Source organism: Zootoca vivipara, chromosome 2 (assembly GCF_965207765.1).
Source record: "Zootoca vivipara chromosome 2, rZooViv2.hap1.1, whole genome shotgun sequence".
NCBI classification, from domain to species: domain Eukaryota; kingdom Metazoa; phylum Chordata; class Lepidosauria; order Squamata; family Lacertidae; genus Zootoca; species Zootoca vivipara.
The window spans coordinates 97,181,021-97,208,023 of record NC_142584.1 but is presented as its reverse complement, the minus strand read 5'-3'; the positions used below and the strand labels follow the sequence as shown (position 1 = coordinate 97,208,023).

Genomic DNA, 27,003 nt, shown 5'->3' with positions numbered 1-27,003 from the left:
TTTCCTGCCCGCCTGTCTGGGCGTCTCCTGAGCAGGCATTGTCCAGCGGCTGCCCACCCGGCTGTGGCACACCTAGTCAGCGGGTCCGGGGGAGAAGCTAGAGGGGAGCAAGCGGGAGGAGGCGCACTCGGGCTGGATCAGCTTGTCACCTGCTCGCCTCTCGGCCGTGATGGCCACTGACAAGCTGGCCGACAAGCTGAGCCGCCGCTTGCAAGTCAAGGAGCACAATGATGAAACCAAGCAGCTGCCGCAGCCGCCCAAACACCACCCAGGCCAAGACAAGGCCGAGCTCCAACCTCAGCAAGTGCTGCCTAAATCTCTGCCTGTGGAGAACCCATTTCGGCTTACCCTCCCGCCGCAGACAAGCGGCCACGAATGCACACTCCACGAATGCGAAACAGGGACTGGGAGCCTAGTGGCAAATAAAAAACACAGGCAGCCTCATAACAAAGGGAAGGTCACCTACTTGAGACCCCACTGTAGCTGCGCTGCCGCAAGCCAGACGGGCCAGCAGAAAACGGCAAAATTTAAAGAGACAGTCATGTTTCCTCACCGGAAGTTCACAGGCATACGGTAAATCAGGGGGCGTTAATTAAAATCCGGGGACATTCCGGGGAGGAATTTTGTCCGGGGACAGATTGGTGAATTCGGGGACTGTCCCTGGGAATCGGGGACTGTCCCTAGGAACCGGGGACGTCTGGTAAGCCTACTATAGCTTCTCCCCAGTCTATTGTAGCAACATGGTACAATTCACCTTCGCATCAACACAAATGTCCAACTCTCCATGTAGCTACAGTTACCATGCCAGTGTTCACTGTACCACATTCATCTGATATCAATCAATGTGAAAAGAAATCAGCAACTGAAATTATATCCCAGGGCACTTGACGTATGAACAGGTAGATTATTTTTGATACATCTATTCCCCTCTGATCGAAGCGCACACCTGAAGTGAAATTAAGTTGCTACAAGTTGGCGGTATTCTATTTGTTTCCAAGGACCTGAGAACAGGTAAACTACTTGAGAATAGCTTGAATAACATTCTTAAAGCTGCAAACTTGTGGGACCAGAGTGGAAGCCTCTACAAAATGATGTGGCCTAGTACATAAGCAGCAGAAAGGGAGAGCTTTGTTCCTCTGAAGATACCTCTGAGATGGTACCTGCAGAAGTCCTTCACCTGCAGAGCAAAGTGATTGGCTGGGTATGTAAGGGGTGAGATCTTCCTTCAGGTATCCTGATCAAAAACTGTATAGGACTTTATACACTAAAACCAGAACTCTGAACTTAGCAGTAACTTTGTCTGATATATTTCAAGTATATCACCACTATTCTTCAAAGCCAATAATCACTTCATTTCAAGTCTCTTCCATGAGAAGTCTTCACAGGATGTCAAGTGCAAACTCAATAAATTAGGTATGGGGAAACTGAGGCTCTATGATGTTGCTGGACCAAAACTCTCATCATCTTTGACCACTGATGGGATTGGGGGTTAGACAACATCTAGAGGGCCTTAAGAATCCACATCCCTGTAAGAAACTTTCTGGATTACTTCTCAAGTAGTATTTATTTCTAAAGAGTCCACAGTATCTTCTATTCTCTTTGTGTTGTATTTTTATATGCTCAGGAAAGACAAAAGAAATTACTTATTCACAGAGTGCTTGGAAACTATGGAATTCACTCCCCCAGGAGGTAGTGATGACCACCAAGTGGGATTAGACAAGTTCTGGAGGATAAGGTACTCTACAGCTAATAGGCATAATTCTATCCCCATTGTCAGAGTCGCACCAGTTGCTGGGGGTCACAAGTGGCGAGAAAGCTGTTGCTCTCAGATCCTGCTTGTGGGCTTCTTACCCAGCTGGACTAGAAGGACCTTTGATCTGATCCAGCAAGATTCTTCATGTGTTTGTGTTAAATCATCAGGCACTTATCCACAGAATATCAAAGCAGCTAATCTTAACCTCATAACCACTGTGAGTTGAATTAGAAGGCAATTTTTGGCCTTCCACATTCTATACAATGTGCATTATTCTTTTAACAGGAAATTGCACTCTTCTTTTCATAGGGAATTGCGCTAACAATTGAAATATTGATATGTCATTGACCTGCTTCCCACTTCCCTTCCCACAAAAATATCTAGCTGAATTCTGCCAGAAGAAACACAGCACGGTCCTGTTCCATCTCTGGCCTGTCAATCTCCTCACAGTTTATATTTTACCAAACACTCCCTTAAGATATCTGTAATAATGAACAGCTGTTTTGGGTTCTGAGAGGGGGGGGAGTAGGGTGAAACACATTACATGGAAACCTACAGAACTTTACCAGAAATAGATGACACTTTTGCCATTGCCCTTAGTGCTGTCAGCATTTAACACACAGCTCTGCCTGCCTACTACTAATCAAGGAAGTAGACCCAGCCAAGGAGGTGTGTGTGTGTGTGTGTGTGTGTGTGTGTGTGTGTGTGTGTGTGTGTGTGTGTGTGTGTGTGTTACCACTACCAAGTAATTCTGGGATGCCGTTAAGTCAGTTTCTCGGTTGGGACCAGGCTCATGATTCTATACCAACAATCTATCAATGGGACAAATCAATAATGGTTGTGGGACTTTACAAATACTGATTAAGAAATTCAAAGTTATGCTTGTATGAAACAATCCTCCCCAAAAGCTGCTTTGGTGGGTACCGGTAGGAGTGGATCTGCTGGCTCCGTCACAATTCTGCCAATATTTCTGCCCCACTCACTGAATGTGGTTTACTGCGTTAGGTTGCAGATAATAATTGCAGTGCATTCTGCCTGACCTCCTGATTTTAATTAAGTCTCTGAGCAAGACAGATTTTCATTTACCACCTTGAAGACAAGCTCAACTATCTCATAATTAATGGACAGCAATGCCTAACTTTCAATAACCTCCAAGATACAAAATAATTCCCGGTGCTTGTTCTGCACCTCGGTCTACATTGCACCAAGAAGATACACCAAAGTTAGAGCACAGAATGCAATGCAAAGGGGACAAACAAAATTACACTACTGCCATGATTTATACTGGACCAACAGGTCAAAAATCGACATCTCCATAGCTATAATTTCATGTGTTATCAAGAGATGCCCACTGAGGCAATGGGTACTCAACATTTACTTCAGACCATGCCACTCAAAAATCACATCCACACCAGTACAGTGTTTGCCATGTCAAGGAGGATTTTTATTTTTAAGAAATACTTACAAGTGGGGTCCCTAATTTTGCGAGCTAGAACATTTTTGCATGATTTGGCAGCTTACAAATGAGAGTAAAGAAGAAGCATCTGTCAAGTCCCAAAGGCAGCTTGGCTCAGTGGAATGCAATTTCTTACCTGCAAAGACATAGAGAAGAAATGCACATTTACATTCTACTCCACAGACATTAATAACACATTTACTATATTAAAACATATGCAAAATCAGCCCTTTCTGCCAAGCTCAGAAAGATGTCTGCATCAACTATTTTATACAGTGTTAAAAATCCACACACATCTTCTAATTAAAACGACTTCAGAAGCATTTATATCTAGCCAGGCAGAAACAAGGGGGAGGGGGGGGAGGGATGCATAATCAATATATTTCTACTGAAGATACATCTCTCCACTGCCACCAGATGTCGGGTCCTTAAATGATTGCTACATTTTTCACGCTTCCATTTTTCACATTTTCAGAAAAGGGAATTAGTATGTTTCACCCAAATCACTGATCTGAACCAGAATAAAAATCCATCTTTGGCCAAGCACAAATGCCTTGCATAGGAACTTTTTAAACAGCACCTCCACAGTCCTTAAGAAACTTGTTCTCCAAACAAGTGCTGGGGAAACTTCAAAGCATATCAGAGACTTCCTTCCTGTTTCTAGAGCTCTCCAACCAGCTCTCAATTGCACTGGCCTGCTCAGCACTATCAGAGAAGCTGCAGAAGTTGCCATCAAACCATGGTTTAAAGGGTTATCTCCTGGCAGACCTAGACTGAACCTTGTAGTATATAAAGGTAATTGACAATTTACATGGTAATGTGATAAAAAATAGAAGAAATTAGTAACTGTGTAGTAAAAAAAAGTGTATTTAACAGATAACGTACAATGAGAGTGTTTGGAAGTCGTTTTTAAAGCCTCAATTACTTTTTCTTCTTTATTTCTTTTCTTTTCTTTTTTTCTCTTTATTCATAAATTGTAGTGTCATGTGTATTGTGAGGTATACAAAGTATCTTTGCTTCAGTTGCCATCATTTTCTTTTTTGTTACAAACAAAAACAGAGAGTGGTGTATAAAGGTTGTATAAATGTATGTATTTAAAAATAATAAAATTGAATTCTTTAAAAAGAAGAAGAATTTGCCATCAAAAGTTTCCAGAAAGCTATCACGGGCGTGGGATACAACCAAGTAAAAAAAACACCACTGAAATTGCTGGTTGTCCAGCATGGGTATGACTGAAAAGCAAGGCACATGGTGTGGGTGTGTGACAAGCTTGTATCAAAGGCGGTTTAAGGGTCACAAAACCAGTGCAGCCACACTGGGTGCCACACTGTAGGGGGTGCAACAACAACGCTGTAGAACAGAGAGTGAGAGGCAAGGGGTCTGTATTTTACGGTCGCACAGGACACCGCTGAAATTTTAGAGCCCAAAGTCCACCACCGCTTGCATATTCCATGTGTGTGCAAGCACACAAATTGTGATGGCTGTACCAGTAGAGGCATGTGGCCCTTAGTCAGCTGTCAATGTGGCCCTCAGGCTGAAAAAGGCAAGTAGCCTCAACTCCAAGCCCTATGCACATTGGCTTTTGTATTTTGTGAAAACACATTACATGTGGACAATACTCATATTGTCATATTTAAACACACACAGAGAGAGAGAGATAGCGGAAGAGAGAGAGCACAGTTCCCAAATATATATATTTATCGCCCATACTTTTTACTGCAGAAAACATTTTTGCTGTGCATAGCATGGAGCCACCTTGAATTATCCAAAATCCTCACGGTGACCTACTTACAAACATAGCACCCTTCCCTCTCTCCTATAGTGCTTCCCATCAAGTCATTTGGAGTACAAACGCAGACAGCTTTATGAGCTTGGAATCATTCCAAGCAATCATCGAGCGGTCATGAGCCAATAACTATGCTGCTAAGCTTGCAATGACATGAGCCGATCTAGTAATTAAGTTCATAAATTTTTATTAATCTTGTAAAGTTCCCATCGTGGCATGTAGCAAACATATTAAGTGACTAATAAATACCACAGACAAGAAGAATCAATAGCCTGCCATTAATGCATTACCAGGAAATGAAATGCAAGCCAATAGCATAGAGGCAACAGGTTGTGTAGCACACGTGCTGGGGGGTGCTGGGGTGGAATTCTGCACTACAAAGAACCCATGATTATGTTACCTAAAAACATTCTGCAAATAACCACTTAAATGATGCTTTGTAAAAGAAAAAGGAGAAGGGGACGACAGAGGACGAGATGGTTGGACAGTGTTCTCGAAGCTACGAACATGAGTTTGACCAAACTGCGGGAGGCAGTGGAAGACAGGAGTGCCTGGCGTGCTCTGGTCCATGGGGTCACAAAGAGTCGGACACGACTAAACGACTAAACAACAACAACAAAAGAAAAAGAAGAAGTAAAGACTTTTAATTATATTGGGCAAATAAGGGTGGGACTAATCAACACTGGGGATCAATGATCACCAAGAATGGAAGTGGTAGATAGGAAAGAAGATCAGAATCCATATATACCTGCTTTGGCCATCATCTACACCAGTGATTCCCAATTACTGAGGACCCCCTATTTTTCAAAAGCCAAGCCACGGACCCCCTACTTTTGAAAATGTTGATAGCTCTATGGTAGTTACCTCTGCGAAGCATTTTTATAAAAACAAAATGTGGGGTAGCCCCTAATAATCAAAGGATTTTAGGTATACTAAAAAACAGAATAGAAAGGAACCTCAAAGTGCTGGCTGCACCTCTGTGGGGAGAGAATTCCACAACTTAGCCATAGATAATTCCCAGACTGCTATCTTCCACACATGTGATAAGGAACTAAAATTCCAATCGTGCTCCCTGCAACTTACTTGCTTGCTTGCTTAACTGATTATAAAAACTATATACCACTTTATGGTAAAAAACAAAAAACCCACCTCAAAGTGGTCTCCAAAAATACCTTCCTGCCGAGTCCATAATAACATGCTATCACACAGTCCGCTTTCCCCCTGAACTTCCTTCATTTACTGTACCATCCACTACTTGCCCCATAGTCTATGTAAATTTGTTCCGGACTGGATGGCTGCACACTGGCAACTCCTTACACAGCCCAGAAGCAAGAAAGAGGGCAGCATTATCTCTTTCACCATAGAATCTGTGAAGCAACCAAGGCTGCTCATAAGTACAAGGAAGTGATGTGCATAATGCCATGATCCTGAAAACCACGAGGGATTTTCGCTTGCCTCAGGCACACAGTTGTGGCCATGCATAAACCCAACATTTAGCCATGGGCATGTAACCAATCTCATGTTCTGCTCTGGGGAGGGGGGGGGGATAAAATGTGTAAAGCAGAGCATATAACTACAGTGGTACCTCTGGTTACGAACTAAATTTGCTCCGGTGGTCCGTTCTTAACCTGAAACCATTCTTAACCTGAGGTACCACTTTAGCTAATGGGGCCTCTTGCTGCACTGTGCCGCCGGCACGCGGTTTCTGTTCTCATCCTGAGGTAAAGTTCTTAACCTGAGGTACTACTTCTGGGTTAGTGGAGTCTGTAACCCGAAGTGTTTGTAACCCGAGGTACCACTGTATTGAGAATTCCTCCATCAAGAACGTCATGCCAGAGAGATGGTTTGGTTCTCCAAATCCAGGTAAGTCTCTCAGCCCTCTAATTTCATCAAGGCCCAAGGCATGTTAAACGCTGGAACATTAGCATCTGGCTTTTGTTAACCAAGCTCCCGCCGCCAAAGTCAAGATCGATCAAGCCTTATATACGAGGCACTAGTAAAAGGGACCCAGGTGGCGCTGTGGTTAAACCACTGAGCCTAGGGCTTGCTGATCAGAAGGTCGGCGGTTCGAATCCCTGTGATGGGGTGAGCTCCCGTTGCTTGGTCCCAGCTCCTGCCAACCTAGCAGTTCGAAAGCACGTCAAAATGCAAGTAGATAAATAGGAACCGCTACAGCGGGAAGGTAAACGGCGTTTCCATGTGCTGCTCTGGTTCGCCAGAAGCAGCTTTGTCATGCTGGCCACATGACCTGGAAGCTGTCTTCGGACAAACGCCGGCTCCCTCGGCCAATAATGCGAGATGAGCGCGCAACCCCAGAGTCGGTCACGACTGGACCTAATGGTCAGGGGTCCCTTTACCTTAGTATTTATGAGATCTGTCTCTGTGCTTTCTAGTGGCTCTTAAAGCAGCAGCTTCTTAATGTTTAATGAGTACTTGCAGCAAACCATCATTAGAACAACATGCTTAAACTGTGACACATGTGGCAATACCACTCTATTCTCTCTACTGCTTTGACAGTCTGTTACCCTAACGGGAATTAGCAACTCACTCACTCTCTGTTTTGATGCAGCTTGCCTTACAATCTAAGTAGCCCTCTACCTTACATGTTCCTTGCAAATGTAGTTTCCCCCTTAATGGCACAGGGCTAAAAATATTATCATTAATCATAGGTTTTTAAATACCCGGGAAAGTGTTTCAGAAAATGTGAAGAGTATGTAGGCAACTCTTTTTTAAAAAGGTTTTCACAGACAATGGATTTAGCTGCATCACACAATCACAAGGAACCAGCTTCCATAAATATCTTCTAAATATCATTTGAACTTAAGGATTTATTTTAATCCTTTCTACCTGCCTATTTATGGCATGAAATTATCATATGACTCATTCAAAGGGAGACAGTTCACTGACACACAGAAATATCATCGGTTGACAGCGTTCAATCAAGGTAAGATCGCTTGATCGCTTCCCCACTGTAAAGTGGAATCCTGCTTCTTCTGAAGAGCAAATCTCATTTTTTATCTTACAAAAAAATAATAATCCATAAAATTTACAACTAGTTCCTAAGCCTGTTTATTCGAGAAATAAGTCTAAGTTTTCTGGGGAAGGCACTACTGAATTCAGTGGGATTTACCTTTTAAGGGTTGAATTCAATGAAATAATTGTGCATGTGGGACAAGTTACATGAGCCCAATGGCTCCTCCACCTTCCCCCTGCGCTGTCCCCCCAAATCTGCTCCTGGGGGCTCAGTGAACCCTCAGCTACCATTGCAGAAGTCACATAACATGTACAATTATTTATTTGGATGCAATCCTTAGTAAGCATGCAGTGCTTGCATTCTAATTGCTGGTCTGTTAACAATAATAACGAAAGTTATGTATATCCTGCTCTTTCCCAAGTGTGCTCAGCTTGTAACCCTAACATGCTTAGAACCATCCCGTCATGTTCCCACTCTCCCGCAAATGATGAAAGAAGCAGTGAAAACAAGGCCAAGATTTAACTTTTGTGTATTGCATCCAATCAGCTCCATATCGCACAAATTTTGGGATATGTCAGAAGGGTTGTGCTTCAGGAAGCAAGCCAGGAGAGCAGTTTACGTGAATTTTGGTCAGAAACAGTTGAGATGCCTTATTTACAAGAAAGAGAAAATGAGGGTCATTTCCAAAGGGTGTTAATAGTAATAATAAAAAGAAATGACGAAACGGGCCATCAAGTACTATGATTTATGCCAGCTTTTTGGGAGAAATCAATATTTAGAGAGACTCACAGTGTTTTATTGCTGCCATTTTTCATTTTACTGTGCTGCTAATATGAACCTTGCAGACTACAGAGAGGTATGAAAACAAGAACAAGAGCAGTTAAGCAAATAGTGGGATTCTATTTAAATTTTATTGTTTTGTACTAAAGAAGAATATTTCCTCTTTCAATGTAGGAGACGATTCAGTGATGCTTGACATCAAAAGGAGCTTTGGCAAATTATTAATTTTAACATTTATTTGCTTTAATGCCCTGACTTATGCCAAATACTAGGACTGGGTCTATTCTAAGATCAACACCCAAAATAGAACAAATAACATTTCATAAGAATACCTCTTTCCCCAAATACCAAGAATCCAACCAATGAGAAACAGAAAACAGAACAGAATCCAATTCTTGCTGGGAGTCACAATTTGGGAATTGGACTTCACCATGTGGACTCGCCAAAACCGAAAGACGGTCCTGGAACCTTTATTCACCCCACCCCACCCCCGGCCACTCCTTACAAATTCCTCCTTGCTTCTCAACTCCACTCTTCTTATTCCACCTCCTTTGTGGCCATCTCTCACACGCAACCTGACAGGCGGAGGCAGGAAGTAGTCTGTAGAACCAGCCTGCAACTCTGACTCCTCTAGATGTTGCTCAAGAGCCTGCCTTCCAGATCTGCAGGACAGGCTTTTTCCCAAAGCTGACTGCCCTCCTCTCCCCTTGAGGAAAAAAATGTGTGTGTGGGGGAGCGACCCCTTTAATAAATCAGTTGCTGGATTTATGGGCTTCTGGCACACAGTGAAGAATTTTTTGTTCTCTCATACCTTCAGAGACAGTGTTTAGATTGAGTTCAATTTTGTTCTGCTTTTAGTCTTTATTTTACAGCAGGACCAAAACTCAATGTAGGGGTTTCTGTTCCGGTGGTCCGTGTACAAAGGCCCCCCAGGAACACACACGCACCCGTTCATGACCATCCCTACTCTACTAGACTCCGAGGAGGTCGTGTGGGGCCTCTGGAAGGCTGGGGGTGGCTCCTGCAAGATCTCCCAAGAAGAAAACCAAGGACATAAAGAGCTTTTTCAGCTCACAGCCTTGCTTACTGGGCTCTGGGAAGGTTGCAGGATCTCATAGGGCCTTTGCATCCTTGGGGATCCTGCCATCTTCCATTCTGTGGACATGGCCAAGCCAGTGTAGACGTCACTGAGACAGGAATGCAAACATGCTGGAAATGTTGGCTTAGGAGAGCACATCTTTGTTGGGAATTCTGTCCTGCCATTGGGCACCCAAAATTCTCCTGATGCAGCACATGTCGGAGGCCCATGACTCACTTCCAATAGTATTACAATCATGCCACAGTATGCTTACTGTTTAAAGGCATCTACTGCCTTTCTGGATGCAAATCCTCGTAGGCTACCTTACATGTAGAATCAAAATACAATCATGATTTAGTAGTAGGGTTTGTGAAATGTGTTAAGTTTCTCAATGTCACAAGTTCTATGTTCCATAAAAATACAGTATAAAAGCATAACAATTCACCAAGATCCTTCTATGTTGGCAGTAGATGGCAGGGAGGGATCAGTTCAGTTCAGATGGAGCAGGATTTAGTGTCTCCTTTGCCTGCCTGCCTGCCTGCCTCTCCAGTGATATGGAGAGCTTCTGCTCCCACCTGCTAGCTTTGTGTACCTTTTGAAGATGAGGGATCAAAGGTCTTTTGGTCCTTGATCAAAGGTAACATCACCACAGTGTTGACTAACATAAGGCCTTAGCAGCTTGTTATTCCCATTTGTAACATAGCTGATGAATAAACTTTGTAGAAGAAGCGAATGCATAATTTCACACTTATAAGTTGCCTTCCAGTCCACTTGAGACACTAAGCCTTCAACAGATTCTTTGGAGGGTGTGTGAAATGCAAATGATTGCTACTGACCTTCATGGGAATGGTTCGTGCGTAGCAATTTTATCACCATGGAACTGGTTTGGAAATATTCCCCCACAGATAGGTATGTCTCAAAAACATGTATGAATGAAAGGTCCCTGCAAACTTCCTACGAGGAGGAGGAGGAGGAGGAGGAGGAGGAGGAGGAGGAGGAGGAGGAGTTTGGATTTGATATCCCGCTTTATCACTACCCTAAGGAGTCTCAAAGCGGCTAACATTCTCCTTTCTCTTCCTCCCCCACAACACTCTGTGACGTTGTCACCCAGCAGCTGCAGGTGGAGGAGCGGGGAAGCAAATCCAGTTCCTCAGATTACGAGTCTACCGCTCTTAACCACTACACCACACTGGCTCTAAGAGCAATGGTAAAGGATGATGTGGCAGTGGCAGATTCTGCTCATGAACCCATTGTTGTTGTTGTTGTTGTTGTTGTTGTTTAGTTGTTTAGTCGTGTCCGACTCTTCGTGACCCCATGGACCAGAGCACGCCAGGCACTCCTGTCTTCCACTGCCTCCCGCAGTTTGGTCAGACTCATGTTGGTAGCTTCAAGAACACTATCCAACCACCTCGTCCTCTGTTGTCCCCTTCTCTTTGTGCCCTCCATCTTTCCCAACATCAGGGTCTTTTCCAGGGAGTCTTCTCTTCTCATGAGGTGGCCAAAGTATTGGAGCCTCAGCTTGGAGGCTCATATTCCACATTGGAATATGAGTCCGTATTCCACATTAATGTTTGTGTGTACATCATTCAGGGGTGTATGGGGCGTTGGCAGAGGGGTTGCACCTCTGGTGGGCAACATGCCCTGTTCCTTCTGGGGTAATTTGTCCACCTTTGGTCCCTACCCTGCACTTAGCTATCACCTGTGGCTCCCAGAAGCCTTCAGTATGTGACAGCAGCCATACCCCAAGAGCAGCTTCGACTGGCCAGCTAAACCACATGAGGGTAGCCGATGGGTCTCAAACCCTGCATGTGAAGACAGGCTCTGTTTTATTGAGTGGATGAGACCAATAGTAAGTCAAGGAGGCAGTTTCTGCACGTGCTGCAGAGGGAAGTGAAGGGCAGATGGGGCTTCTCAACCTGGAAAGGGAGCCCATCTAAGAGAAAGAAAACTCTGATCCTAAACCTCTGATGCCTTGAGGGATATCTTGAGAAGAAAAGGCTAAGGAGTAAACCCAACACAAATCTGGAGTCCCTAAGGCGGTTGGGTGGTGCCTTGTACACCTCCTTCCGGCAACTCCTGCAGCCAAGCTGGTGCCAAACATCTTGCTCTGCTTTCCTTTGGACCACATCAGCGAGGCCGGGGGGGGGGGGTTTCTTGTCGTCTGGGCAGCCCCGGACCTCCATACACACTGCCCAGGCTTGTGCCCTGGGGGAGGTCACTTTGGTGCTGCTAACACAGTGGTTTAACTTCACCCCCGGAGGGGCACTCCATTGTCTCTTGAGATATACAGATGTCAACAGCAGTGCATCGTTCATCCACAGAAATCCACCTAAAACACTTCTGCTATACCTGAACCAGTGCTATAATGGTGGCACTACTACTATAAAGCAAACAGCTTCAGAACAGCAGGCACAGCTAAAGGACCAAAACAACTCCCCGGGGATTTGAAGCCACAGAAGAAAGAGAACACACACACATCCCACCACTTAGACATGGACTTAATATTTGGAGTTAAATACCATTACTGCTGGATCTTCAAGAGCTGCTATTCTCATTTCCTATTTAAAGGTTTATATTTACGTTATAAATCATCTTATTGCATTCCCCACAGAGCAATTTTAAGCACTGATCATAGCCTTTAACTAGTTTTGATATGAAATTTAAACACTGAAGAGTGGTAATAGTGCCATTAAAGCCATCTACATTTCCCCCCCCCAGAAAAAGTAATAGTATTATACAGAGTCATGAAAGAGCAAAAATGATTGCCACGTTAACTTGCAGTAATTACATTAATAAAGAGGGAAAGAACACAGTAGGTATTACAAGGAGAAAAGAAATGCTCACTAAAATAACCTTGTCTAGATAAAACACACGTGGCTCCTTTCAATGAATATTACCCTGCAAAAACCCTGTCAAAAACTCAATCCCAATTATTTGAAAAAAGATTATGGTTACCATCTAGCCTCATTTACATCTGCACTCACTGTCAAAATTTCAATCCATTGTTCAAAAACAAAAGAATGCAGGGATAATATATATTATACTAGAGGCTTTTATTATACAGTATAAGTGGTATTAAATGTTTAAGATCAAATTCGAATTCTCAGACCTTTATTGGCATATACTGTACAGGATTCTAGTAGGGTTCAGTCCAATAAAATCACTCATCAAAACCTGGATCTAACACTTAAGTTAATGTTGTATAACATTCATGAATCCCCATTGCATGCTGCAGAAAAAATAAACACTTGAAATGAAAGCTAGAGTTCAGCTAAATGATTCTGGAGGCACCTGTTAACCCTACTTAGAATGGCTTCCAATGAGTTTTAGAAACACCTGGCATCAGGTGCATGTACATGAATAAAATATTGGGGGTGGGGACAGATAAGCCACTCCCCCAGTAATTTGCATGCCCACTGTTCATTTACTTCTGTTGGTCAGGCACTCCTGTCTTCCACTGCCTCCCCGCAGTTTGGTCAAACTCATGTTGGTAGCTTCAAGAACATTGTCCAACCATCTCGTTGGTTGTGCCCTCCATCTTTCCCAACATCAGGGTCTTTTCCAGGGAGTCTTCTCTTCTCATGAGGTGGCCAAAGTACTGGAGCCTCAGCTTCAGGATCTGTCCTTCCAGTGAGCACTCAGGGCTGATTTCCTTCAGAATGGATAGGTTTGATCTTCTTACAGTCCATGGGACTCTCAAGAGTCTCCTCCAGCACCATAACTCAAAAGCATCAATTCTTTGGCGATCAGCCTTCTTTATGGTCACTACTGGGGAAACCATAGCTTTAACCATACGAACCTTTGTCGGCAAGGTGATGTCAAGCCATTTAATAGCTTTCGCTTAAAAATGAAAAAGCATTAAGAGCAACATCACCCTAAGTCACTCAACTCAGCAAGCCCACTTTGTTTAGAAAGGCAGCTAGCTGTCAGATTTCTACTATAAGCTGTCACCACTGCATGAACAGGCTCAATTACCCAATAACCTTCTGTCACGCAGGATGGCAATGAGGTGACCGCCTTCACACAAAATACAACAGCAAAGAGCTGGAGGGGATCACTTTAGATCCACTAGCACTGCTGTGTTTATTAAGCAAAATTTCCAAAATGAACCTTTCCGTAATATCCATTTGCCAACAATGTCCCTTATCTACAAACATGAAGCATGCGTAACAATCATGTGGCATCATTCAACACAATAAAATTATCCATTTCTGGGGTTTCCAATTAGGTGTTTGATATACTTGTTCTAAAGAGCCCCTATTGTCCCACTGACAATCATCACAGTCTGCATTACCACTTAAATTGTACCAATTTGATGGCTTCACCACATGCAACATGTATAGCCTGTCACTTGAAATTCCTAACAGCAGCGGTTCTGGCAAGGAGAAATTCCATTTGATGCTTGGTGCCTAGCAGCAACACAATATGCAACATCATAATACCTGTTTCAAGCTGCATACAGAATGGCCCTGTCAGAATGAAAGAAAGAATGCATGGACACAGTCTATACCAAGGGTAGTCAAACTTTTTATACCTACCGCCCACTAATGCATCTTTCTTGATGGTAAAATTTTCCAACCGCCCACCAGTGCTCAATAGAAGAAGGATTCAGCTTGTGCCATAAAACCCCCAACCATCCACCTAGAACCCTGAAATGCCCACTAGTGGGCGGTAGGGACCACGTTGACAGCCTCTGATCTACACTTTTAAAGAGATTTAGGCATGTGCCTGAAGATGAAAACACAACAAAATGCTAAAAGATGGAATGGACTCTTCGTTCTAACCCATAATAAAATGAGACTAATATTTTATTGTATACTTACCAATTGCTGCAATAAGCTTGACTCGAGAATTTTACGTGGTGGTATCAATGCCCAATATGATTGGAGATTATGTGAATTATATGGTGGTGGTGCTTTGGCTGAGTGTTGTTATATGTGCATTTCACATATAACACTAAGGCAAAATATGGCTTAACTCTGGGTAGCCTGGAAGCAGGACAACCAGGACAGCACTCACACATTCATGCTGAACCATAGTTTGTCTTAGGGTTATGTGTGAACCTACTGAAATGTGGTGGTAGCTTATAGTGGAGACAGTGATAATGAAGGCAGGTGTCATCAGGCAGTAAATTTTTAGGCGATCACCCTAATGTTGTTGCTGTTTCTACCAAATTTTGCCATGTGCCTTCAAGGGGGTTAAAATCAACACACATTCATTCACAGTGGGCAACAGAATCCCAAGAGCACGTTCAATGCCTCATCTGGACTACAGAAGACAAAGTACGATTGCGTCAGCCAACTGGATCTTTATCGCCTGAGGACCATTTCAGAGACTCAGAAGTGAATTCTCCCACACACACACACAAGTCACACACACATCACGTTGGCTATGGAGCAGATCTTGTAGTAGAACCAAGTTCTTTGCTGAACGGTGGGAGCCTGGCCAACTGAGCTGGAGACAGCTTTGCTAAAGGCCATGGATCCAAGAACAAAGCACTGAGCGAGCCATGACAGATGGAGCAGAGAGCTCGGGAATGTTGAAACCCATTGACAGGAGTGGGTGGGCGGGTGGATAGCAGAAGCAGGGGATCAAAATATTGCTTTGGCTTGTCACTGTTTTTCCTGAAGCTCAACAGCAAACACCAAAACAGCAAGCTCAGTACCATATGACAGATTTGTGCATTGCTTTTAATGAGTGTCATACGCCCCTCTCAGTTAACAGAAGGCATATGCCTGAGTGACAAGCTAAAAAAAAACACTAGACTGAGATTCTGCCATTCATTTCTCCGTCTCCAACCTTTTGCTTAAGCATTAATAAATATGGTGCATCAATGCGTATAAAGGAGATCACAATATTTAGCACAGAGTGCCTTCTTTCAGCTCCATTTTTATAACTCTGCTAAAGCAAAGTACTTCATACTGATGCCAGAAGAACTGCTTCATGAAGCAAACAGAAAGACTTGGATTGTCTTATTAGGCTACCAACTCCCTCATAATTTATTTATTTTATTTTATTTAACGGTGGACCATTTAAACAATCAGCGCTCTTCCCAGAAAAACTGGATCAGTTCCAACAAAATCAGGCCTTTTGCTTTTTCTGAATGTCTAACTTACATTTTCAGTTAGACTATGATGACATTACAAGAAACCATGGTTTTGTGTAATTGCAGCAACAGGCGCATGCCTTAGGCTTCTGTGCATTCAGATATCACAAATGGGTCATCAGCAACAAGTTTATTTAACTTATCAAAGGGTAAATCCAGATTTAATAGGGGGAAATGCCAGGTGACATGTTTAGGTCACTGACATCATGTTGACACTGGAAAAATTTGCATGCATGAACAACACTCATCTTCCTTGGCCATTGATCACTCTGCCCTCTTATTGTGTTACAGAGGTTTATAGAGAAAGGGGCAGAAAAGCACAATGGCAGCTGCTACATTTTACACTTCAGCAACCATTAGCGTGGATATGACCTCCTCCACTATTGATATTGTGCCTGCAACTCAACCAGATAGGAGCAAAATCAATTCACATTCTCACTTCAAGTCAGTCTCAATTAGATTCGGAGAAGGTTCAGGCCTAGGCAGAAAGGTCAGATGAGACCAATTTCTTTTTGGTCAGCTAGCTGAAGGTTGTTGATGCATTAACCATGGAATATTTGTAGCTAAATTCTACGCTTCAGACACCGCTCAGCCTGCCGAATACAGGAATGGTCATTCTCTGTGCGGAACTCAAAGTTAGCAGAACAAACTTTCGAGGCATGAAACAGATCTAACTATGGACCCAGTTCAGATGAAAATGGACAACAATGGTTTAGTCAGTTGTTACTGGGCTACTGGTGGGGGCTCCCTGCTATGTTGCCCCCGCCCAGGTTCTTTGTACCTCTGCAAAACTGAGGATTACCTCAAGTCAAGTGGTACCACTCTTTTGTGTGCAGCTGTTACCAGTTTAGCTGAATATGGAATAGCGCTTATGAACTGGAATTAGAAGATAGGTTGACAAAATATATATTTGAATCTGGCTATGTGACCATGTAAAACACAAACTGTTTATAAAATACTGCTGGATATGCAAACCCAGTAAAATCAACCAACTTCACCTTCCATAAGTCAAAAAATTGCATACAGTTTAAAAAGGCTATTCTGGTAGGGCCACAGCTGATAAGTCCCTGTCGCCAACTTCCTCTGATACCGCAGAGGCCCACAGTGAAAGATTTGGATGCTTTGTTCAAGTGAGTTACTATGAGATATTCATAGCTGAATACACTCATTATGGAAGAACTAATGGGATGTGATTAGATGTTTCCTGGTGATATTTTTTATTATTATTATTATTATTATTATTATTATTATTATTATTTATGGTCTTCATCCAAAAATCACAGAGCATTATCTTAACTCCTCACCCACAATAATACAACCACCAGACTTAACATGGACACTGGTACCAGAGCCTGCAATAAACCCAGATGCCAACTTTGCTGCCACATACACCCGGACAACACCATTACTGGCCCCAACAACATCAAACATACCATCTCAGGACTATTTAATTGCTCATCTTCTAACAGAAGTGTGCATGCACACGAAAGCTCATACCAAAATAAAAACTTAGTTGGTCTTTAAGGTGCTGCTGGAAGGAATTTTTTTTATTTTGTTTCGACTACGTCAGACCAACACGGCTACCTACCTGTAACTAAAAAAATACATAGCATAGCAACAGACAAAAATAATACCCACCCCACCCCCGTTTAAAAGGCCATAGATTTTTTTCTTTTTTTGCCTGGTGCCAAAAGATATGTAATGAAGGTGCCAGGCAAGCCTCCTGGAGAGCATTCCACAAATGGAGCCACAGCAGAAAAGGCCCATTCTCATGTTGCCAGCCTTCAGACCTCTTGTGGAAGAGGCACACAAAGAAGGGCCTCAGAGGATGTTTGCAGAGTCTGGGTCAATTCATACGGGGAGAGGCATGCCTTGAGGAACTGGGGTATTGTCTAACTTAGGACCAAAAATGTTAATACAAATCCCAGATTGGCACTTCCTTTTGTCACCAGCTCCTTAAGCATATCTAGTTAGGATAGAGCAACCAACTGACACCTAAGTATTCATTTTGACACTGGCAAAAGTTTGATAGACTTTTACATTAAGGAGCAATTTTGAGGATTCATCTGTTGTTGGACATGTTTGTGGGAGAATTGGAAGAGAAAAATCAATGCAAAGATGGCAGCCGTTGTGGGTTACAGCTACAGCTAGGTGCCCACAACAAACTCGCTGGGAGAATTGTTTCATTGGAGAAATGCAGCTGCTTCAATACACCACAAGAGGGGGCTTTTAAAAAGCTTAATGCCGAAAATTTATTTTAACGGCAGCTTCTGTTTATGAAACGGTCAAAGAGCAGAGACATCGACACAAAGGATGATTAGTGTCCAAGTACAGTCAGCAGGTATTCTCTAGACATTTTTGATGGATTTATGGCTTCCTTATCAGAAGACTGTCTCTAATCAAATTCAGCATGGTTAATAAGTTAATACCCTGCTACCAAGGCATCAGTCACTGTAAATAAATGTGAAATGTCTAGTCAATTTCTGGTCACACATAATCTTAAGGGTCAAGTTATCTAGGACTTCATCTTTACTAAAGGATACAATGCTGATCTCATTAAATTTCCAAAGTGAATGCACAATGTATTCTTTGACTTCATTCATTGCTAGATTTAAACCACAACTTCTACTCAGATAAATAGATCAATATTAGATAAATTGATACATTTGTTATACAATGATCACGAAGAGTCGGACACGACTAAATGACTAACCAACAACAACCTCGGGTTAAGAACTTAATTTGTTCCAGAGGTCCGTTCTTAACCTGAAACTGTTCTTAACCTGAGGTACCACTTTAGCTAATGGGGCCTCCTGCTGCCGCCGCGCGATTTCTGTTCTCATCCTGAAGTAAAGTTCTTAACCCAAGGTACTACAGTATTTCTGGGCTAGTGGAGTCTGTAACCTGAAGCGTCTGTAACCCGAGGTACCACTGTATAAATAAACAAACCGACAGATAAATAGACAGCAAGAGCATAGTGTTAATGTTTCGTTAAAGGGGGGGGGGTCAAAGCAGAACCATCATATAGAACCCCCACTGGTCTCGTTGCATTCACTCCAATTTCACTAGGCAATAGTGTTTCATAACAGTCAGACTTTTAAAAACATGTGCCATGTGTAAAGTCCACAGTATCTGATACCATCACTCTGGCCTGTTACTGTGTTTACCATTCAGAAATCAGGCAACAGCCTTGCAGAAACATCCCTTGCAGAAGTTCAGGGCTAGCACTTTACTAAGCTACGAGTGTGGGGTGTGTGTGTAAAATGTATTAATTGCATTTATATCCCACCTCTGTGAGGTAGACTAGGCTGAGAGGCAGGAGGCAGTGACTGGCCGAAGGTCACCCAGTGAGCTTCATGGTCAAGTAGGAATTTAAATCCTGGTCAGTCTTAGTCTGACAGTAACTACTAAATTACACTGGTCCACTGCAAGTATTTCACAAACCTGTGGAGCCTTGCCCACTTCTATGAGCAAAAGTGGTCACAGAAATGAAACCATGTTCTGCTACACATAAAATATCGCTGCGCAACGTGAGAGGGTATGCAGTGCTCAGATTCGACAGATAGAGGGAATCGGATTGCCAACTCTTGCAGCAGATCCATGTCTTTAATTTGCAAGAGGCTTTTAATCGGTATGCCTGTCCTGAACCTGGAGGTTTAACACCAAGGTTTCATGATGGTTCACAAGAATTCTCATTAATGAAAGTAAGACTACATAGTGACCCAAACAATCCTCATAAAAAATCCCACAGCATCTTTGGCCAAGCGCTGACTTTGGGAGGCAACTCTGGCCTGGCTCTTTCAAGCCGCTTTCTTTCAACCTCCATTACTTTTCCTTTAAATCCTTGTCAGGCGATTTCCATCCTTTCCTTTCCTTTCCCAGCTTAATTTACCACAAACTGCTCTGGTGGTCAGGCCGCAGAGTTCAGCTTTACAACGGGCGCTGGCAACCTCTGTGTCTTGCTGGGTTCCTCATGAAAATATCAAGGCAGATTAAAGTACTGCAGTGAGTCAGTGACTCGGCCACCTATAAAAGGCTCGCTGGCAATGTTGTTTTGGTTTTTTTGAACGGCGCTCCCTGTCAGTTCTGAACTGCTGATTACGGAAGAGAATCCCCTATGCAGCCTTGTAGGTGAAGTCCAGAAATACTGGACTGCTCGGAACGTTTGTGGGCATGCCAGCCTTAGTCACTGTCACACAAAAATGGCTTGAAAAGAAGAGTAAACAAAACAAAACAAAGAATACCTGCAAGAGTTCTCTTCCACTTTCCAAAGGTTTTCCTACCTGGTCCTGTAAAATCACCTCTTGCTGCTATGTGAAAACAACTGAGGGATTAATAAAAAGGATTGTAGCTCTGTGCTGCAGCATTTGCATGGAGAAAGTCCTAGGAGGTGAACCCCAAGCATCTCCAGCTAGGTTTGGGAATGTCCCCTCCCTGAAACCCTGGACAGCTGCTGCCAGTCAGTGTACACAATACCGAGCTAGATGGACCATTGGTCTAAGTATAAGGCAGCTTCCTGTAAGGAACATGTGCCCTTGCACTAAACAGTCACTGTCGGCAACACAGCATGCCCCAAAGCACTTACGACCCACTGATGTGTCTCAAAAATTTGGGGAGGGTGTTGTTAGGCTTGGAGCACACAAACCACACAAATCCACATAAAACCTCTATGCAACAGTCTGGTCCACGTAATCTAAAGCCCTAAATGGTTTTGGAGCACATCACCTGAAGGCCGACAGGTACCAGAGACAAGTACCTTTCAGTTGTGGGCCCCATTTTTGTGCAAAATAAAAATTTATCTCTGCTTCTCCTTGTGCCTTTTGACTTTGTTTCAATCAACTTTTAATTAATTTTTATCTATTGCTGTGTCTTATGTTGTTTTACTGAAGTGCAGATTTCATAATGATCCTTTTATTATGTTTCATTACTTTTTCTCCACTTCCCTGAAAGATGAGACAGACATACCGTAGACACACACACACACACACACACACACACACACACACACACACACAGACGTATAGTGGGATTCAACTAAAGAGTCCTGTATGCAGAAGTTTTGCTCAAGGATCTCCACACTTGTGCAATGGGTCTTTCCCAATTCTCTTTCCCGTTTCTCATCCCCTCACCCGACTGGGGTAATGTCAGGAGAGCATCGGAACAGCATATGCTTGCCCTGATGGAGCAATCACCTGAAAGCGAAACTTCATTCCTCCCATAGCCTTTTGTACCACCAGTGCTCTGCTTTCACAGAAAGCCTTAAAAAAACACCTAATCACTTGCAGGCTTTGTTGAGCCTGTATCTTTTAAGCATTTGGGGTTGAAAGAAAGCTTGCGTGCTTGAAAATGCCAGATCTGCTCCACAACTCAACTGTTACGAACCTTCAGAATAAAACGCAATAAATCAGAAGCACGTTCTCACCATAATTCATTTCAGCTTCAGTGTTCAGCTTAAACCTGCTCGTACAGTGAAAACTCGACATTCCACTCTTCAAAAATATTTTTCATTAAACTGGTGTTAAACCAAGATGTAGATAAAATCCCTACAAACACTTGGGGTAAAGAGGGGCAAAACAGTATCTAAATGTACTAAGTTTGTTTGTTTGTTTTACTAAGTCAATGCAGCTGTTTGAAGCACCTTGGTGAAGAGGATGACAACAAACTGCAAGGAGATCACAGACCACCCCTTTCATGCAACTGAATACAAGGTTTGCAACTCATTTCTTTAAAAGAAGCCTGCACTGATGCCAGCTGCAGAGGGAGCTGCTAGCTTATATTTGCAAACACAGCAGCAGCTACTAAAGAGAGGAAGGCAGCAGCAGCAGCAGCCTGGGTACTGAAAAGTGGAATCGAGCTCTATTTCCTAAGAGAGTATTTATTGTACAGCCACATTTCCTACGACGATACATGCTTTGCTCAGAATCATGCTGTTTTTAAAAAAATTGAAAAAGAGCAACAAAACAAGAACAAAACAAATGTTTGCAGTATCGCTATTCATCGTGTTGCGTTAAAAGCTCTACTTCGGGGAGGAGGGAGGTGACGCACACGCCTACCAACACCTGGAATGTCTTCCTGCTACAGATTCGGCTGCTTGCACACCACCCATTCAAAGCACATGACTTCCCCTTGGAACTGCAGTTTCTTAAGGGTGCTGGGAACCGTAGCTCTGCTAGTGGCAAACCGCAGTTCCTGGGATTCATTGAGGAATGTCACGTGCTTTAAATGTGCTTAAAATGTACGGTCTATACACAACAGCCCATGTCCCTGATCCCTAATGAGGCAAAATATATTCCATGCTTTGATTGAAGCCGTCACTGTCTTCTCCTTCTCAAAGGGGCGATGTTTTGTTTTGTTTTGTTTTGTTTTACTTGTGGAAGAAGGAGAAGCAAGGTGGGGGAAAGATAAGGGAGGACTGAGTGATCTGTAGCGCCAGGCACTCTCACTGACACATACAGCACTGTTTTCTGCCGGAAACATGAACTCTATATTATTCAGAATTGGGATCGATTCCTTTCAGTCCACTGAACTTTGCATAACCTTGCTTTAAGGGCCCAGTCCTGCTTGATCAGACAAAAAGAGGTCTATCTAGTCTGCCAGCATCTCGCTTCTAGCACTAGCCAACCCAATACCTCAAGAAAGCCCCCTTCAAGCCAGTAACACTACCAGCTGTGGCTACCCAGCAGGGCTGTTCTGTATTACCACCCTCCTAGGTACTAATAGCAAAGTAATATGTCAGAGTGACAGTCCTTATGTAGCCAACACAGCATCGCCCATGTTCAAGGGAGTATCAGCAAGCTTGGAAGCAAACCCATGGTTTGCTATGGCTGTCTACTTGACTTTTTTAAATTGTTTTTTGATTGTTTTTGTTGCATTCTGCACATGGTTGGCTTCTTTCCTGGAGCAAAAAGCAAGAGCATCATTCCAGGTTCCAGTATCTGAAATACAATACTCTTGATTCTTCACGAAATAGCATAGACATTATTACCTTTCCCTTCTCTTTCAGAGCTGAACAGAAAAGGCATGTTGTGGTCCATAGGGAATGCACTACGCAAAGTCCATCCAAAGGAGTACAGAGCACTCCTTTTCAGTCCATCCAACTGGCACCAGATGTGTGAGGGCGTGTGAATGGGTGGATACACAGGTGGATGGAGTCCAAGCAACATTTCTCTCTTTCACAACGGTCCAGGAAGGGCTGCCAAATGCTAACGCAGCTCCGCATTTTACTAAACCAAACAGCAGCAAGCAGGCTGTGCAAAGGAAATCACATTCCCAGGTCAAGTGAAAAAGGCAGCTTTCTCTTTCCTTTTTCTTTTGTTTTGCAGAAGGCGAGAGCCTCCATGAGAAGGAGTTGAAATTCCTTGGATGATAGTGCAACATGAGTAAACCCAGAAAAAAAAGCATGGGTATTCTTTTTCAGGTAAATTGAAAACAGACGTAATAAAACACACACAGGCACACAAACGCTCCGCTTAAAGTAGCAGCTGACTTTTAAAGGATATTAAACTATGCCAAAAAAGCAAACTCGGTTTTTAATCTTCTTGAAGCAACCTTTGTCTAAATAGAGATGAAGGTTAGTCATTCCACAGTCTGTCTGATGAGCAGCCCTGTTTAACCTAGAGACATGCTCATTCCTGTACCAACAAAAGTTTATCCGGGCATCAGAAACTATCCCCATACGTTAGCTCAGTTGGTTAGAACGTGGTGCTGATAACATCAAGTTCTCGGATTTGATCTCCATATGGGTGCATATTCCTGAATTGCAGGGGTTGGAATAGGTGATCCATGGGGTCCCTTCAAAATCTATGATTCGGTATTCCAGCTGCTGTGAGCAGGCTGTCTCTCACACATTCCTATTATGTCGACATCACTGGCAGATGAAAAATTGCTCCGACAATGACATTCACTCACTTAAGATACAAAAATGCATATTAGCAAAGGAGAAGAAAGCCAGCCAGAAAATAAATCCCTTCCCCTACCACCCAGATTCAGCCCCACACAAAGAATCTCTATGCCTCCAGACCAAAAAGCACCGAAATGATAGGCTTTGACATTTTACGCTGGTTCCTTAATTACAGCATTTGATGTTATTTGTGGTGCGACGGCAAATGCCTATAGTGGAGCTATGTGTGTGTCTGCATCCCAGTACAGAGGTATTTTGCACAGCATGACTGCTGCGGGAAGCCCTGAATTATACTTTTCCTTTTTACAAGGAAGCTCTCGATTAAGCCACTCTTTGCCTTCTAACTGTTCGGTGAATACGCTTTACTCAAGAACCAAGGTTACTTGCCGACTTCATTGATTAAAAGTCCTCCACACTGCATTCATTATTTGGTCCGAACCTTTTGGCAATGGACTTAGCCGGAAAAAAATATGTGCATATTATGCAAATATAAGCTGCAAACGTCCCGCAAGATGCTATAGCATCAGAACTGCTTGAGATAGGACCCCGTCTTCATCAGAACCACATGGGCAGAAGAAGGCTCTTTAAAACTTGACATCAGAGCTTCAACTTGCACTGCAGCGTCAACCTGGACTAATACAAGTATCAGGTTTATTTATTACTAGGCACTACAATTCACGGGGTGAGCTCCCGTTGCTTGGTCCCATCTCCTGCCAACCTAGCAGTTTAAAAGCACGTCAAAATGCAAGTAGATAAATAGGAACCGCTACAGCGGGAAGGTAAACGGCGTTTCCATGTGCTGCTCTGGTTTGCCAGAAGCGGCTTTGTCATGCTGGCCACATGACCCGGAAGCTATATGCCGGCTCCCTCGGCCAATAATGCGAGATGAGCGCACAACCCCAGAGTCGGTCACGACTGGACCTAATGGTCAGGGGTCCCTTTACCTTTACCTTTACAATTCACTTACATCAGGGGTGGGGGAAACCCTTTGCAGGCTGAGGACCACATTCCCTTCTGGGGGCCGCAAGCAGAGGGTGTGGAGAGTCAGAGGCAAAGGTGGGCAGCCCGACCAATGTGAATTTCACCTTTGCAAACTAGGCTAATTTCTCTACTAAACATACAGGTGCACATCGCTCATATCCTGCAACCAGGCAAACAAGATTCACTGACAAAAATCAACGGCTCAAGTTCAAGGGCACATTTCAACCAGGCAAACCCACTCAAGGAAGCTGCAAAGCAAGACCAGGAGGGTCTGTGGCCTAGGGGTCCCAAAGGCTGGAGGACTGCATTTGTCCCCCAGGCCTGATGACAGCTATATTTATTTGTCACTTACTACAAGAATTTTTTTTTCTCAAAGCAACTTACATTTTTTTTTTAAAAAAAGCATTCAATACCAAATCAAAATACATCAAAATATTAAAATGCATTATTAACAAAAAGTGTTGGCGCCTAAAAGTTGATAGTTGGTGGCACTCGATGCATCTCTCTGGGGAGAGTATTTCAGCATCAGGAAGGCCCAATCATGCGCTGCCACCCTCTCCACCTCCCTTAGAGTGGATACACAAAGAAGGCCCTTGGATGAAGAGGCATCTAAGGAATTGGGGTCTTTATTGGTCAAAACCTGCACTTGGTCACTACAGATACCTGCACACAAGTGTCCACTTGTCTATACCAGGCAAGCCCTACAACAGAGCCACAGGTGCTGCAACTCAGGACAGGGATTCACACCTGAAAGATTGACATCAGGCTAGTCTTAAACTATCCCAGTGAAGGAAGGAAGGAAGGAAGGAAGGAAGGAAGGAAGGAAGGAAGGAAGGAAGGAAGGAAGGAAGGAAGGAAGGAAGGGGGAGGGGGGAGATCAGCAAGGTTAGAAGAGAAGGTGACAGACCACCACTACAGCTCCCAGCTAAGACCACTCCAACAATGTACAAATGACTCTACAGTTTTGGGCAACAAAATTTCCTTCTCACCGACCTTAGGTGGGAGAACCTAAAGCAGCTACTCACCAGCAACAACAGGCCACACAATAGAGACACAAACGCAGGGGACAGAGCCTGCAATAAGCCCAAATGCGCAATCAATCCTCTTGTCTGGCTAAGGCAACATTGCTACAAGACCCGACAATATCAGTGGCTCAGCAGTGCATTTCTGCACTCTACAGAGGAGAAGCAGGTCGTTCTCTACACAAGAGAATAAACGGATGCAAATCTGACATCAGCCATGGCAACTCTGATGCATGTTAAAGGAGCATTTAGCTGTGCAGCCCACAACCATGTGCATCAAATAGAAACTAGAGACTTTGCTGCCAGAGACAATACACAAGCCTTCAATTCTCTAAAGCCACAAAGCCTTAGAGGGAGTTCCAGAGGGCTTTGTGCCTAGAATAAGTTTTGATTTCGGTTTGATTTAATACAGCTGTTGAAAGAGCAAGCTAAAAGGCACTTGGCCCCATCCACTGTCAGCTGTACAGAGGGACGGCCACCTTCGGTGGACAAAGGGTGTATTGTTTTGTTTGATTTTCACGCAAGTCATCTGATCCAAAGCAGTACTCATTGAGTCAGCACTTTGATTAAGACATGACTTATGTCTGTATGTAACTAAAAAAAAAGATGCTAGTTAAAGAATGAAACCTTAAGAACGACAGAAGATGTCCTACAATTGAAGCTAATGTAGCGCATGAGGCCATTACAATACCACCAGTGGCAAAGGAATGGTACCTTCCATTCTGCTGTAGCCTTCCAGATGTTGTTCAACAACAACTCCCATCCTCCAAGACCATTGGCCATGCTGACTGGGATGGATGGGAGCTGGAGTCTGTCTGCACCTGGATGGCTGCAGGTTCCCCATCCCTGTATGGAGAACTGAAATGCCTTATACCAAAGCAGACTACTGGTCCAACCAGCCCAGTATTACCAGTACCTACTCTGACTGACAGTGGGTCTCAACACAGGTCCTTCTCAACCCTACTACACCTAAGGTCCTACAATTAGAGAAACCAGGTACACAAGGCATATGTTCTACCACTGACCTACAGGGTCTCTTAAAACACACACTTTGCAACTACTAGGACACCACCAATTATATCGTTTTTACTAAAACATACCCCCCCCAATTAAAACCTGCATGTGGTACTTGCCACTTGTGAACATGTGTTTATGTGCCAGGATTCT

General features: G+C 43.5%; 1 protein-coding gene across 28 annotated transcripts in view; it reads right to left on the bottom strand.

Moving 5' to 3' along the window:
- The window catches only part of MAGI1 (membrane associated guanylate kinase, WW and PDZ domain containing 1), a 465,951-nt gene that overhangs the window by 312,959 nt on the left and 125,989 nt on the right, over window positions 1–27,003 (bottom strand). For 2 of the 28 annotated variants that reach the window (XM_088663304.1, XM_088663309.1), the window contains exon 2: window positions 3,219–3,345. The exons of the other annotated variants lie outside the window; for them this stretch is intronic. The gene's annotated coding sequence lies outside the window, so the exon portion shown is untranslated. The remainder of the gene's footprint in view (window positions 1–3,218; window positions 3,346–27,003) is intronic. 28 annotated transcript variants of the gene reach the window in all.